The sequence below is a fragment of the Pseudophryne corroboree genome, chromosome 4, assembly GCF_028390025.1.
Source record: "Pseudophryne corroboree isolate aPseCor3 chromosome 4, aPseCor3.hap2, whole genome shotgun sequence".
Classification (NCBI taxonomy): Eukaryota; Metazoa; Chordata; class Amphibia; order Anura; family Myobatrachidae; genus Pseudophryne; species Pseudophryne corroboree.
Window position 1 is genome coordinate 641,828,821 of NC_086447.1, and position 14,996 is coordinate 641,843,816.

Sequence of the window (14,996 nt, forward strand, 5' to 3'; positions counted from 1 at the left end):
CGTCCGTACCGCTTCAGGGGGAATCGCCAGAACCCCGACCAACGGCTGTAGGCTCCATTTTATCCTTTTCCCTTGCTCGCGCTGTCTCTCTCTCCCCTGCGTGTGGGGATTCTAGCAACTTCTCCCCATTAACCCCCGAGAGCCTCTCCTATCTATTAGCATCAGCCAACTACCACATACAAATATATATATGGGTCCATTATGTACACATATTTACAGGTTAGACTCTGGTTTACAGCCCTCATAGATACTTCAATAAACAATGAATATATCCACATACACATTAATTACATGCTGGTCATATACATAACTTGGTTTTATTCAATCATCGGGTTACAGTAGTAAAAAATAATATATGCAGCACCTCTCATACATAGGTGGTTTCCTATCCAATTACTAACCAGGCCCAACACTGCTTATCTTCCAAGATCCGACTGCACACATCAAGTCTGTTGTGGCTGTAGATGAGCTCGCAGATTTTGTTAGAGCTCTTCTACTTCTAACTACTGGTTCATAAATGTATACATTTCAAAATGGAATGCATCAAGAGAACTGTGTAGGTAGTATAAAAATATCTACAGCACCTGGTAATCCCAGATGAAATTGGGCAAATCCAGTGTTGTTTGGCTGCAGATGACCTTTGTGGTTTCTGTTAGAGCTCTTCTACTTCTATCTACTGGAACATTAATGAGTAAGTTTCAAAATTAAATGCATCAATGGAACGGTGTTTGTAGTATAAAAATATCTACAGCACCTGGTAATCCCAGGTTATTTACAATCTAAATAATAACCAGGCTCAACACTGCTTCGCTTCTAAGATCAGATTGCTCATTCCCATTGTGGTGTGGCTGTGGATGAACTTTGACTTTTCTGGTAGAGCTTTTCTACTTCGAACTACTGGTACATTAATGAATAAGTGTCAAAATGGAATACATCAAGAGAATGGTGTTGGTAGTACAAAAATACCTACAGCACCTGGTATTCTCAGGTTGTCTCCCAGCCAAGTACTAACCAGGCCCAACACTGCTTAGCTTCCAAGATCAGATTGATCATATTCATTGTAGTGTGGCTGATGATGAGCTTTGATGTTTCTGGTAAAGCTCTTATACTTCTAACTACTGGTACATAAATAAATAAGTTTCAAAATGGAATGCATCAAGAGAAAGGTGTTGGTAGTATGAAAAAAAACTACAGTACATGCTTTTCCCAGGTGGTCTCCCATCCAAGTACTAACCAGGCCCAACACTGCTTAGCTTCCAAAATCAGATGAGATTATGCCCATCCAGTGAGGTGTGGCTGCAGTTGAGTTTTGTTGTTTCTAATAGAGATATTCTACTTCTAACTACTGGTACATAAATGAATAAGTTTCAAAAAGGAATGCATCAAGAGAACTGTGTTGGTAGTATAAAAAAAACCTACAACACATGCTTTTCACAGGTGGTCTCCCTTCCAAGTACTAACCAGTCCCAACACTGCTTAGCTTCCAAAATCAGATGAGATTATGCCCATCCAGTGAGTTGTGGCTGCAGGTGAGTTTTGCTGTTTCTGGTAGAGCTCTTCAACTTCTTACTACTGGTACATTAATGAAAAAGTGTCAAAATGGAATACATCAAGAGAATGGTGCTGGTAGTATAAAAAAAACCTGCAGCACCAGGTATTCTCAGGTTGTCTCCCATACAAGTACTAACCATCACCAAAACTTCTTAGCTCCCAGGATCAGGAAAAAATTCTAATATCTAGAGTGGTGTGGCTGTAGACGTGCTTTATGGTTTCTGGTAGAGCTATTCTACCTCTAACTACTGATACATAAATGAATACGTTTCAAAATGGAACACATCAACAGAATGGTGTTGGTAGTATAAAAAAAACCTATATCAACTTCTATTACCAGGTGGCCTCACATCCAAGAACTAACCAGGAACAAGACTGCTTAGTTTTCAATGAGATGAGATTGGGTATATCCAATGTGGTGTGGCTGTAGAAGAGCTTTGTGGTTTCTAGCAGAATTCTTCTACTTCTAACTACTGGTACATGACTGAATAAGTTCCCAAAAATGAATACCTCAAGCAAAAGGTGTTGGTAGTATGAAAATACATATTTCACATGCTGATCCCAGGTGGACTCCCATCCAAGTACTAGTCAGACTCAACACTGCTTAGCTTCCAAAACCGGATAGATCATATAAATTGTGGTGTAGCTGTGGGAAAGCTTTCAGATTTCTGGTAGAGATCTTCTACTTCTAACTACTGGTACATAAATAAATAAGTTTCAAAATGGAATGCATCAATAGAAAGGTGCTGGTAGTATAAAAATACCTAAAACGCCTGTTATTACAAGGTGTTCTCCCATCCAAGCACTAACCAGGCCCAATATGGCTTAGCTTCCAAGTTCAGGTGAGATTGGGCATACCCACTGTGGTGTGGCTTCTCATAAGCTTAGTGTTTTCTCGTAGAGCTCTTCTAATTCTAGCTACTGGTACACAAATTAATACGTTTCAAAGTGGAATGCATCAAGACAACTGTGTAAATTTAATAAAAATGCCTACAGCACCTGCTATTACCAGGTGGTCTCCCATCCAAGAACTAACTATTACAAACACTGCTTAGCTTCTAAGACCTAATGAGGTTGGGCCCATCCATTGTGGTGTGGCTGTAGATATGTTTTGTGGTTTCTTGTAGAGCTCTACTACTTCTGACTACTGGTACATAAATGAATAAGTTTCAAAATGAAATGCATCAAGAGAACTGTGTGTATAGTTTTAAAATGTCTACAGCACCTCCTATTACCAGGTGGTCTCCCAACCAAGAACTATGCATTCCAAACACTGCTTAGTTTCCAAGATCAGATGAGATTGGTCTCCTCCAGTGTGGTGTGGCTGTAGATGAGTTTTTTTTCTAGTAGAGCTCTTCTGCTTCTAACTACTAATAAATTAATTAATAAGGTTCAAAATGAAATACATTAAGAGAACTGTGTTAGTAGTATAAAAATAACTACATCACCTGCTACTCCCAGGTGGTCTCCAGTCCAAATACTAACCAGGCCCAACACTGCTTAGCTTCCAAGATCAGATGAGATTAGGTCCATCCAGTGTGATATGGCTGCAGATAAGTTTTTTGGTTTCTGGTAGAGCTCGTCTACTTCTGTCTACTGGTACATAAATGAATAAGTTTCAAAATGGAATACATCAAGGGAACGTTGTTTATAGTTTTAAAATGCCTACAGCACCTGCTATTGCCAGGTGGTCTCCCAATAAAGAACTAAGCATTCCAAACAATGCTTAGCTTCCAAGATCAGATGAGGTTGGGACCATCCGGTGTGGTATGGCTACAAATGAGTTTTGTTGATTCTAGTAGAGAACTTCTGCTTCTAACTACTGGTACGTAAATGAATAAGTTTCAAAATGAAATGCATCAAGAGAACGATGTTAGTACAAAAATGCCTACAGCAGCTGGTATTCCCAGGTGGTCTCCCATCCAAGTACAATACAGACCCAACACTGCTTTGCTTCCAAGATCAGATGCCATTGGGCATTTTAAGAGTGGTGTGGCTGTAGATGAGCTTTAAGGTTTCTGGCAGAGCTTTTCTACTTCTAATTAATGATACATAAATGAAAAGGTTTCAAAATAGAATGTATCAAGTGAACGGGGTTGGTAGTATAAAAATATCTACAGCACCTGATATTCCAAGGTGGTTTCCCATCCAATAACTAAACAGTCCCAACACTGCTTAGCTTCCAATATCAGATGAGGTTGGGCCTATTTAGTGTGGAGTGGTTGTAGATGAATTTTTGTGTTTCTATTAGAGCTCTTATACTTCTAACTACTGATACATAAATAAAGAAGGTTCAAAATTGAATACATCAAGAGAACTCTGTTAGTAGTAAATAACTACCTATATCACCTGCTATTCCCAGGTGGTCTCCTATCTAAGTACTAACCAGGCCCAACACTGCTTTGCTTCCAAGATCAGATGAGATTGGGCCCATCCAGTGTGATGTGGCTGCAGATAAGTTTTGTGGTTTCTGGTAGAGCTCTTCAACTTCTAACTACTATTACATAAAGAAATACTGTAAGTTTCAAAAAGGAATGCATCAAGAGAAAGTTGTTGGTAGTTTAAAAATACCAGAAGCACCTTGCATTCCCATGTTGTCTCCCATCCAAGTACTATCCAGGAACATCACTGCTTAGCTACAAACATCAGATGCCATTGGGCACGTCAAGTGTGGTGTGCCTGTTGATGAGTTTTGTGGTTTATAGCAGAGCTCTTCTACTTCTAACTACTGGTACATAAATGAATAAGTTTCAAAATGGTAAACACCAAGAGAATGGTGTTGGTAGTATAAAAAAAAACCTACATCACCTGCTATTACCAGGTGGTCTCCCATACGAGTACAGTACTAAACAGGACCAATATTGCTTAGATTCCAAGATCAGATGAGATTGCTCACATCTAGTGAGGTGTGGCAGTAGATGAGCTTTATGGTTTCTCTTAGTGCTTTTCTACTTCTAAATACTGGTACATAAATGAAAAAATTTCAAAATGAAATGAATCAAGAGAACGGTGCTGGTAGTACAAAAATATCTACAGCACCTGGTATTCCCAGGTGGTCTCCCATCAAAGAACTATCTAGACCCAACACTGCTTTTCTTCCAAGATCAGATGCCATTGGGCATGTCAAGTGTGGTGTAGCTGTAGATGAGCTTTGTGGTTATTGATAGAGCTCTTCTACTTCTAACTACTGTTACATAAATGTATAAGTTTCAAAATGGAATGAATCAAAAAAACTGTGTTGGTAGTATAAACATAACAACAGTACCTAGAACTCCCAGGAGGTCTCCCATCAAAGTACTAACCAAGCACAACACTGCTTAGCTTCCAAGATTAGATGAATTTTGGCAAATCCAGTGTGTTTTGACTGTAGGTGAGCTTTGTGGTTTCTCTTAGAGCTTTCTACTTTTAACTACTGGTACATTAATGAATAAGTTTCAAAATGAAATGCATCAAAATAACGGTGTTAGTAGAATAAAAGTACCTACAGCACCTGGTACTCCCAGGTGATCTCCAATCCAAATACTAACCAGGCTCAACACTGCTTAGCTTCTAAGATCAGATTGTTCATATCCATTGTGGTGTGGCTGTGGATAAGTTTTGACTTTTCTGGTAGAGCTTTTCTACTTCTAACTACTGGCACATTAATGAATAAGTGTAAAAATGAAATACATAAAGAGAATAGTGTTGGTAGTATGAATATACCAACAGGACAAAGTATGGTGGTCTCCCATCCAAATACTAACCAGGACCAACACTGCTTGGCTTCCAAGATCAGATGAGATTGCTCTCATCTCATGTGTAGTGTGGCTGTAGATGAGTTTTGTGGATTCTTTTATAGCTCTTCTACTTCTAACTACTGGTACATAAATGAATAATTTTCAACATTAAATGCATCAAGAGAACGGTGTTTGTAGTACAAAATACCTACAGCACCTGGTATTGCCACATTGTCTTCCAGCCAAGTACTAACCAGGCCCAACACTGTTTAGCTTCCAAGATTAGATTGGTCATATTCATTGTGGTGAGGCTTATGATCAGGTTTGAGGTCTCTGGTAGAGATCTTCTACTTCTAACTATTGGTACATAAATGAATAAGTTTCAAAATCTAATACATCAAGAAAATGGTGTTGGTAGTATAAAAATACCTATCTCACATGCTACTCCCAGGAAGTCTCCCATCCAAGAACTAACAATTCCAAACACTGCATAGCTTCCAAGATCAGATGAGGTTGGGCCCATCCAATGTGGTGTGGCTGTAGATACGATTTGTGGTTTCTAGTAGAGCTCTTCTACTTCTAACTTCTGGTATAGAAATGAATAAGTTGAAAAAAAAATGCATTAAGAGAACATTGTTAGTAGTATAAAAATACCTAAAACCCCTGTCTCCCATCCAACTACTAATTAGGCCCAACACTGCTTAGTTTCCAAATTCAGTTGAGATTGGGTATATCTAGTGTGGTATGGCTACAGATGAGCTTTGTGTTTTCTCTTAGAGCTCTTCTACTTCTAACTACTGGTACATAAATTAATAAGTTTAAAAATGGAATGCATCAAGAGAACTGTGTTTATTGTATAGAAATGCCTACAACACTTACAATTACCAGGTGGCCACCCAACCAAGTACTAACCAGTCCAAACACTGCTTAGCTTCCAAAACCAGATGAGGTTGGGCCCATCAGGTGTGGTGTGGCTGTAGATGAGAATTGTGGTTTCTAGTAGAGCTCTTCTACTTTTAACTACTGGTACATAAATGAATAAGTTTCAAAAAGAAATGCATCAAGAAAACAGTGTTGATAGTATAAAAATACTCAAAAAGCACCTGGTATTCCCAGGTGGTCTCCCATTAAATTACTAACAAGGCCTTACACTGCTTAGCTTCCGAGATCAGATTGGTCATATCCATTGTGGTATGGCTGTGGATGAGCTTTGAGGTATCTGGTAGAGCTCTTCTACTTCTAACTACTAGTACATTAATGAATAAGTGTCAAAATAGAATACATCAAGAGAATGGTGTTGGTAGTATAAAAATACCTACAGCACCAGATACTCCCTGGTGGTCTCCAATCCAAGTACTAACTAGGACCAACACTGCTTAGCTTCCAACATCAGATGAGATTGCTCACATCCAGTGTGGTGTGGCCGTAAATGAGCTTTGCAGTTTCTGATAGAGCTCTTCTACCTCTCACTACTGGTACATAAATGAATAAATTTCAAAATGGAATACATCAAGAGAATTGTGTTGGTAGTATAAAAAAAACCTATATCAACTTCTATTACCAGGTGGTCTCACATCCAAGTACTAACCAGGAACAACACAACTTAAATTTCGAGATTGGATGAGATTAAGTTTACCAGTGCGGTGTGGCTGTAGATAATCTCTGTGGTTTCTCTTAGAGCTCTTCTACTTCTAACTACTTGTACATAAATTAATACATTTCAAAATGAATTGCATCAAGAGGACGGTGTTGGTAGTACAAAAACAACCACAGCACGTGGTATTCTCAGGTTGTCTCTCATCCAAGTACTAACCAGGGCCAACACTGCTTAGTTTCCAAGATCAGATTGGTCATATTCCTTGTGGTGTGGCTGTTAATGTGCTTTGAGTTTTCTGGTTTAGCTCTTCTACCTCTAACTACTGGTACATAAATAAATAGGTGTCAAAATGGATTGCATCAATAGAACTGTGTTTATAGTATAAAAATACCTAAAGCACCTGCTTTTCCCAGGTGTTCTACCATGCAAGTAATAACCAGGACCAACACTGCTTAGCTTCCAAGATCAGATGAGATTAGTTATATCCAGTGTGGTATGGCTGTAGATGAGCTTATTGATTTCTATCAGAACTTTACTACTTCTAACTACTGGCACATAAATGAATAAGTTTCAAAATTGAATACATCAAGGGAACGGTGTTGGTAGCATAAAAATACTTATCGCACCTGCTATTCCCAGGAGGTCACCCATCCAAGTACTAACCAAGCCCAAACTGCTTAGCTTTCAAGATCAGATGAGATTGGGCCCATCCAGTGTGATGTGGCTGTAGATGAGATTTGTGGTTTCTTGTAGAGCTTTTCTACTTCTAACTACTATTACATAAATGAACAAGTTTCAAAATGAAATGCATCAAGAGAACTTTGTTTATAGTAAAAAAAAATACCTGGAGCACTTTGCATTCCCAGGTGGTCTTCCATCCAAGTACTATCCAGAACCAACAGTGCTTAGCTTCCAAGATAAGATGAGATTGGACATATCCAGTGTGGTGTTGCTGTAGATAACCTCTGTAGTTTCTAGCAGAGCTCTTCTACTTCTAACTACTTGTACATAAATGAATAATGTTCAAAATGGAATACATCAAATGAACGGTGTTGGTAGCATAACAATACCTATATATAAACTGCTATTACCAGGTGGTCTCCCATCCAAGAACTAACCATTCCAAACACTAAATATCTTCTAAGACCAGATGAGGTTGGGCCCATCCAGTGTTTTGTGTGGCTGTAGGTGAGTTGTGATGTTTCTAGTAGTGCTCTTCTACTTTTAAATACTGATACATAAATGAATAAGGTTCAAAATGGAATACATCAAGAGAACGGTGTTGGTAGTATAAAAATACCTAAAGCACCTCGTATTCCCAGGTGGTCACCCATCCAGGTCCAACACTGCTAAGCTTCCATGATCAGATGCCATTGGGCACGTCAAGTCTGGTGTGGCTGTTGATGAGTTTTGTGGTTTCTGGCAGAGCTCTTCTACTTCTACTACCAGTACATAAATGAATAAGTTTCAAAATGGAATGCATTAAGAGAACAGTGATGGTAGTATAATAATATCTGCAGCACGTGGTATTCCCAGGTGGTCTCCCATCCGAGTACTAACCAGGCCCAACATAGCTTAACTTCCAAGATAAGATAGTATAAATCCATTGTGATGTGGCTGTGGATAATCAATGAGATTTCTGGTAGAGCTCTTCTACTTCTAACTACTGGTACATAAATGAATAAGTTCAAAATGGAATGCATCAAGAGATCTGTGTTTATAGTATAAAAAATGCCTACAGCACCTGTTATTACCAGGTGGCCTCCCATCGAAGAACTAACAATTCCAAACACTGCTTATCAGATGAGATTGTGCTTATCCAGTGTTGTGTGGCTGCAGATGAGCTTTGTGGTTTCTGTTAGAGCTCTTCTACTTCTAACTACTGGTACATAAATTAAGAAGTTTCAAAATGGAATGCATCAAGAGATCAGTTTTGGTAGTATAAAAACACTTACAGCACCTGGTATTCCCAGGTGATCTCCTATCCAAGTACTAACCAGGCCAAACACTGCTGAGTTTCTAAGATCAGATGAGATAGGGCACATCCAGTGTGGTGTGGCTGTAAATGAGCTTTGTGATTTATGTTAGAGCTCTTCTACTTCTAACTACTGATACAAAAATTAATAAGTTTCAAAATGGAATGCATCAATAGAACGGTGTTGGCAGAATTAAAAAAATACCTACAGCACCTGATAATCCCAGGTGGTCTCCCATCCAAGTACTAACCAGGCCCAACACTGCTAAGCTTCCAAGATCAGATTTGTCATATCCATTATGATGTGGCTATGGATAAGAATTTGAGTTTTCTGTTAGAGATCTTCTCCTTCTAACTACCGGTAAATTAATTAATTAGTGTCAAAATGGAATACATCAAGAGAATGGTGTTGGTAGTATAAAGAGTCCAAGTCCTAACCAGGCCCAACACTGCTTAGCTTCCAAAATCAGATGAGACCAGTCATATCCAATGTGGTATGGCTGTAGATGAGCTTTGTGGTTTCTGTTAGAGCTCTTCTACTTCTAACTACTGGTAAATAAATGAATATGTTTCAAAATGGAATGCATCAAGAGAACGGTGTTGGCAGTATATAAAAACCTACAGCACCTAGTATTCCCAGGTGGTCTCCCATCCAAGATATAACCAGGCACAACACTGCCTAACTTCCAAGATCAGATGACATTGGGCATATCCAGTGTGGTGTGGCTGTAAATGAGCTTTGTGATTTCTGTTAGAGCTCTTCTACTTCGAACTACTGATACATAAATTAATAAGTTTCAAAATGGAATGCATCAATAGAACGGGGTTGGCACTATTACAATGCCTACAGCACCTGATAATCCCAGGTGGTCTTCTATCCAATTACTAACCAGGCCAACACTGCTGAGTTTCTAAAATCAGATGAGATTGGGCACATCCAGTGTGGTGTGGCTGTAAATGAGCTTTGTGATTTCTGTTAGAGCTCTTCTACTTCTAACTACTGATACATAAATTATTATGTTTCAAAATGGAATTCATCAATAGAATAGTGTTGGCAGTATTAAAATACCTACAGCACCTGATAATCCCAGGTGATCTCCTATCCAAGTACTAACCAGGCCAAACACTGCTGAGTTTCTAAGATCAGATGAGATAGGGCACATCCAGTGTGGTGTGGCTCTAAATGAGCTTTGTGATTTATGTTAGAGCTCTTCTACTTCTAACTACTGATACATAAATTAATATGTTTCAAAATGGGAATGCATCAATAGAACGGTGTTGGCAGTATTAAAATACCTACAGCACCTGATAATCCCAGGTGGTCTCCCATCCAAGTACTAACCAGGCTCAACACTGCTAAGCTTCCAAAATCGGATTGGTCATATCCATTATGATGTGGCTATGGATAAGAATTTGAGTTTTCTGTCAGAGATCTTCTCCTTCTAACTACTGGTAAATAAATTAATTAGTGTCAAAATGGAATACATCAAGAGAATGGTGTTGGTAGTATAAAGAGTCCAAGTCCTAACCAGGCCCAACACTGCTTAGCTTCCAAAATCAGATGAGACCAGTCATATCCAATGTGGTATGGCTGTAGATGAGCTTTGTGGTTTCTGTTAGAGCTCTTCTACTTCTAACTACTGGTAAATAAATGAATATGTTTCAAAATGGAATGCATCAAGAGAACGGTGTTGGCAGTATATAAAAACCTACAGCACCTGGTATTCCCAGGTGGTCTTTCATCCAAGTACTATCCAGGCCCAATACTGCTTAGCTTCCATGATCAGATAAAATTGGGCACGTCCAGAGTGGTGTGGCTGTAGGTGAGCATTGTGGTTTCTGTTAGAGCTCTTCTACTTCTAACTACTGATACATAAATTATTATGTTTCAAAATGGAATTCATCAATAGAATAGTGTTGGCAGTATTAAAATACCTACAGCACCTGATAATCCCAGGTGTTCTCCTATCCAAGTACTAACCAGGCCAAACACTGCTGAGTTTCTAAGATCAGATGAGATAGGGCACATCCAGTGTGGTGTGGCTCTAAATGAGCTTTGTGATTTATGTTAGAGCTCTTCTACTTCTAACTACTGATACATAAATTAATATGTTTCAAAATGGGAATGCATCAATAGAACGGTGTTGGCAGTATTAAAATACCTACAGCACCTGATAATCCCAGGTGGTCTCCCATCCAAGTACTAACCAGGCTCAACACTGCTAAGCTTCCAAAATCGGATTGGTCATATCCATTATGATGTGGCTATGGATAAGAATTTGAGTTTTCTGTCAGAGATCTTCTCCTTCTAACTACTGGTAAATAAATTAATTAGTGTCAAAATGGAATACATCAAGAGAATGGTGTTGGTAGTATAAAGAGTCCAAGTCCTAACCAGGCCCAACACTGCTTAGCTTCCAAAATCAGATGAGACCAGTCATATCCAATGTGGTATGGCTGTAGATGAGCTTTGTGGTTTCTGTTAGAGCTCTTCTACTTCTAACTACTGGTAAATAAATGAATATGTTTCAAAATGGAATGCATCAAGAGAACGGTGTTGGCAGTATATAAAAACCTACAGCACCTGGTATTCCCAGGTGGTCTTTCATCCAAGTACTATCCAGGCCCAATACTGCTTAGCTTCCAAGATCAGATAAAATTGGGCACGTCCAGAGTGGTGTGGCTGTAGGTGAGCATTGTGGTTTCTGTTAGAGCTCGTCTACTTCTAACTACTGATCTAATAAATCAATAAGTTTCAAAATCAAATGCATCAAGAGAAAGGTGTTGGTAGTATAAAAATACCTATAGAACCCCATTTTTCCAGGTGGTCTCCCATCCAAGTGCTAACCAGGGCCAACACTGCTTAGTTTCCAAGATCTGATAAGATTATGCATATCCAGTGTGGTGTGGATGTAGTTTAGCTTTGTGGTTTCTATTAAAGCTCTTCTACTTCTAACTACTGGTACTGTAGATAGCATATGTCATTGTGTATCAATGTCTATTCTCCCTATAGATTTTAAGCTTGCGAGCAGAACCTTCCTACTTCTATATATGTCTGTTATTACATGGTTTGTTCTATCACTGGTGTTTCCAATTGTAAAGTGGAATATACTGTGCTATATAAGAAACTGTTCATAAATACATAAGTACAAAATACAAAAAGAAATTGAGTACCAAAAATTCCAAAACTACAGGAAAATCCCTGTGTGCCAGTTTTGGGTTTGTTTTTTTATTGGTCCCTAGGTATCATTCTCACAACCATGTGGTAAATGTAAGAGCAAAAATGACCAATTAAGCTCTATTGTCAGAAGCAATCATTCTTGCAGTTCTTGTAATTTAATTACTCTTATTTTATTTAATGTAGAAAAATAACATGTACTTTAAGGCAACTCGTATGTAACTGGATCATCCACATTTCTCTTGTCTTTGGAAATAATGTATGGGGGTGTCAGTTTTATAGCTAATTGCAATGTGTGTGAGCCGGTAAAGAATGTATCCATGCAATTTGCCTGTTGTTTGACCATGCTGTAATTGCACCATCATAACAATTTATTTAGTTCAGAAACAGACATGTCACATTATGCAATGACTAGATCACCGTTGTTCATTTCCAGTGTGTTGAAACAGACATTCCAGCCCACATCTGGCATATTAAATATCCCTCTTTAATTGAATGTCATTGGTTTCCTCTATTAACATGTTATCCCCATTCTCAATTTACCCTGTCGCCTATGGATTATTCTTCACTTTACAAACTCCTATCTCTGTGTGCATGCTCAGAACGGTGTTTAACCATGTTTGCCAAATGTGTGTATTCCAGTTTAAGATTAATGTTTTGTTAAAATATTGCCTGACCTTTTTACCTCTTTGGCTTATAAATGCTATAACTCACTTTACAGCGAACTTTTCACCCAAGATTATAAATTACACAGACATTCATAACTAGTACAGATAACCCTATCCATTACTCCAATGTTCCTCAACCTTTTAGATCTCAAGCATATTTAGGTAATATTATTAAGGCTAAAGGCCCCCCCATACACTAGAGCGATATTGAGCCTTTTGGCAAGATATTAACACATTGGGCTGACGTATCGTGAGTAAGTGGACCACATCGTGTGAGGTCCACTTACGATTAAGATCTGAGGTGCGCTCCCGGGGGTCGTAAGAAGGGCTTTCAGATCTTACCTGCAGTAGATAAGATCTGACCCTGTCACTTGCGATGAGGGTGCTTACAGTTAGATTGCATGAGATCTAACATTAGCACATCATGAGTGAAGGTGCCCTGGACTCACAGTATTGTGTGTCCAGGAGCAGCTGGTGGCTTTCGGGGAGTTGAAGGAGTATTGCATGCCATCATCCTGTACAGTGCCCTGTTGATAACTGGGGTCCATGGCCTCATGGGGTCTGCTACACACCAAAACCCTGCGATAATTCACATCGCCTTGCCATGAACAGCCTAGCCAGTATTCAAACTGACTCACGAGATTACAACTGATGCAGATTTGGGCATTTCCAATACGTAAGTAAGTACAAATTTTGGCAAAGAAGCTTAAAGGACAAACTATTCTTATCCTGGGGCACTCTTTGATATATGTAATGTAAAGTAAATAGAGGGATTAAAATAAAACTTTTAACCCAATTTTTTTTTTTAAGTATACAATGTATCAAATATGAATAAAAAATGTGATATCTTAGAAATTGCATATGTGATATAGTAACCAATAACCAAAATGACAACGTTTCACAGGTACTGTAGATCCTTAAAAAGGGATAATCCAATTTTAACAGTTAAAATACATGTTGAGCATCCCATATCCAAATATTCCAAAATACGGAATATTCCGAGTTACAGAATTTTTTGAGTGAGAGTGAGATAGTGAAACCTTTGTATTCTGATGGCTCAATGTTCACAAACTTTGTTTAATACACAAATTTATTCAAAATATTGGCTAAAATTACCTTTAGGCAGTGTGTATAAGGTGTATATAAAACATAAATGCATTCTGCGCTTAGACTTGGGTCCCATCGCCATTATATCTCATTATGGTATGCAATTATTCCAAAATACGTAAAAATCCGATATCCAAAATACTTCGGGTCCCAAACATTTTGGATAAGGGATACTCAACCTGTAATATACAGGATCTCCCATACACAGTGTCTTCAGACCTAATTCAATTATGCTACCAATATAGCAGTGATTTTCTGGTCCATATACGGTTAATCCCACAATAATTGGTTGGAGAAGGTATTCTCCTTCATTTTAATTATTGGTGACTATATCACATATATAATTTCTAAGATGCCACATATATTTATATTCATATTTGATACATTGTATACTTTTAAATGTTTTTCATTGAAAGTTATATTTTAATCCCTCTATTTACTTTACATTACATATATCAAATAGTGCTCCAGGGTAACAATACTTTGTCCTTTAAGCTTCTTTGGCAAACTTGTAGTTCTGTATCTACACATTAATTCCATGGAGCACCACCGACCATTGTGCAGTCAAGCATTTTAGCTAGTGACCAGCTCTGATGTTGTATGATTATAAACATAATTACTTTTAGTGTATTTACATTATCTCTGGTGTGGACTAAAATCCCCTTTGCATTTCCAATATGTCACAATATAGTAGAGCAACCTACCATGACCTTTACATTCGGCTATCAAATTAGTTTTGTTAATTGAGTGTAGATAAATAGATAGATAGATAGATAGATAGATAGATAGATAGATAGATAGATAGATAGATAGATAGACATATATATGGTTTACATTTTAACATTTTCAAAAGCTTTGTGTTTCCTTGATTGTTTATGATTGTACATACAAAATTTCCAGTTGGAAACCTTGACACTATATATTTTTTATTTCATAAATAGTTTTCCTTAACTGTTTTATATCTTGAAGATAGCAACATTAAAGGTGCATACACACGGAGAGATTTTGACTATGAGAGATTTTGACTGAGCGATTTCCCTTGAACTGGCAGTGGGAGATTTTGACTAACTTTACCAGCGATTTTGGCTATGTGCGATTTTGGCTAACTCATTCAAGCAAGGGGATGCTTTTTCTTTTCCAGTGACATAGCCAAAATTGACTTGCCTGCACAGTCTATTTTTAGCAGCGATAGCGACCTGGCGGG

At 38.2% G+C, this 14,996-nt stretch overlaps 12 pseudogenes; all 12 read right to left on the reverse strand.

Annotated features, from left to right (window-relative positions):
• Nucleotides 1–1,185: 1,185 nt before the first annotated feature.
• Nucleotides 1,186–1,304, reverse strand: LOC134912002 (5S ribosomal RNA; annotated as a pseudogene).
• A 1,683-nt stretch (nucleotides 1,305–2,987) lies between these two features.
• LOC134912379 (5S ribosomal RNA) lies at nucleotides 2,988–3,106 on the reverse strand (annotated as a pseudogene).
• A 330-nt stretch (nucleotides 3,107–3,436) lies between these two features.
• Nucleotides 3,437–3,555, reverse strand: LOC134912454 (5S ribosomal RNA; annotated as a pseudogene).
• A 333-nt stretch (nucleotides 3,556–3,888) lies between these two features.
• On the reverse strand, nucleotides 3,889–4,007 carry LOC134912141 (5S ribosomal RNA; annotated as a pseudogene).
• Nucleotides 4,008–4,578: 571 nt separating this feature from the next.
• On the reverse strand, nucleotides 4,579–4,697 carry LOC134912432 (5S ribosomal RNA; annotated as a pseudogene).
• Nucleotides 4,698–4,804: 107 nt separating this feature from the next.
• Nucleotides 4,805–4,923, reverse strand: LOC134912128 (5S ribosomal RNA; annotated as a pseudogene).
• A 1,656-nt stretch (nucleotides 4,924–6,579) lies between these two features.
• Nucleotides 6,580–6,698, reverse strand: LOC134912916 (5S ribosomal RNA; annotated as a pseudogene).
• A 554-nt stretch (nucleotides 6,699–7,252) lies between these two features.
• On the reverse strand, nucleotides 7,253–7,371 carry LOC134912797 (5S ribosomal RNA; annotated as a pseudogene).
• A 107-nt stretch (nucleotides 7,372–7,478) lies between these two features.
• On the reverse strand, nucleotides 7,479–7,596 carry LOC134912991 (5S ribosomal RNA; annotated as a pseudogene).
• A 1,216-nt stretch (nucleotides 7,597–8,812) lies between these two features.
• Nucleotides 8,813–8,931, reverse strand: LOC134911961 (5S ribosomal RNA; annotated as a pseudogene).
• Nucleotides 8,932–10,545: 1,614 nt separating this feature from the next.
• On the reverse strand, nucleotides 10,546–10,664 carry LOC134913864 (5S ribosomal RNA; annotated as a pseudogene).
• Nucleotides 10,665–11,411: 747 nt separating this feature from the next.
• Nucleotides 11,412–11,530, reverse strand: LOC134913083 (5S ribosomal RNA; annotated as a pseudogene).
• Nucleotides 11,531–14,996: the final 3,466 nt, after the last annotated feature.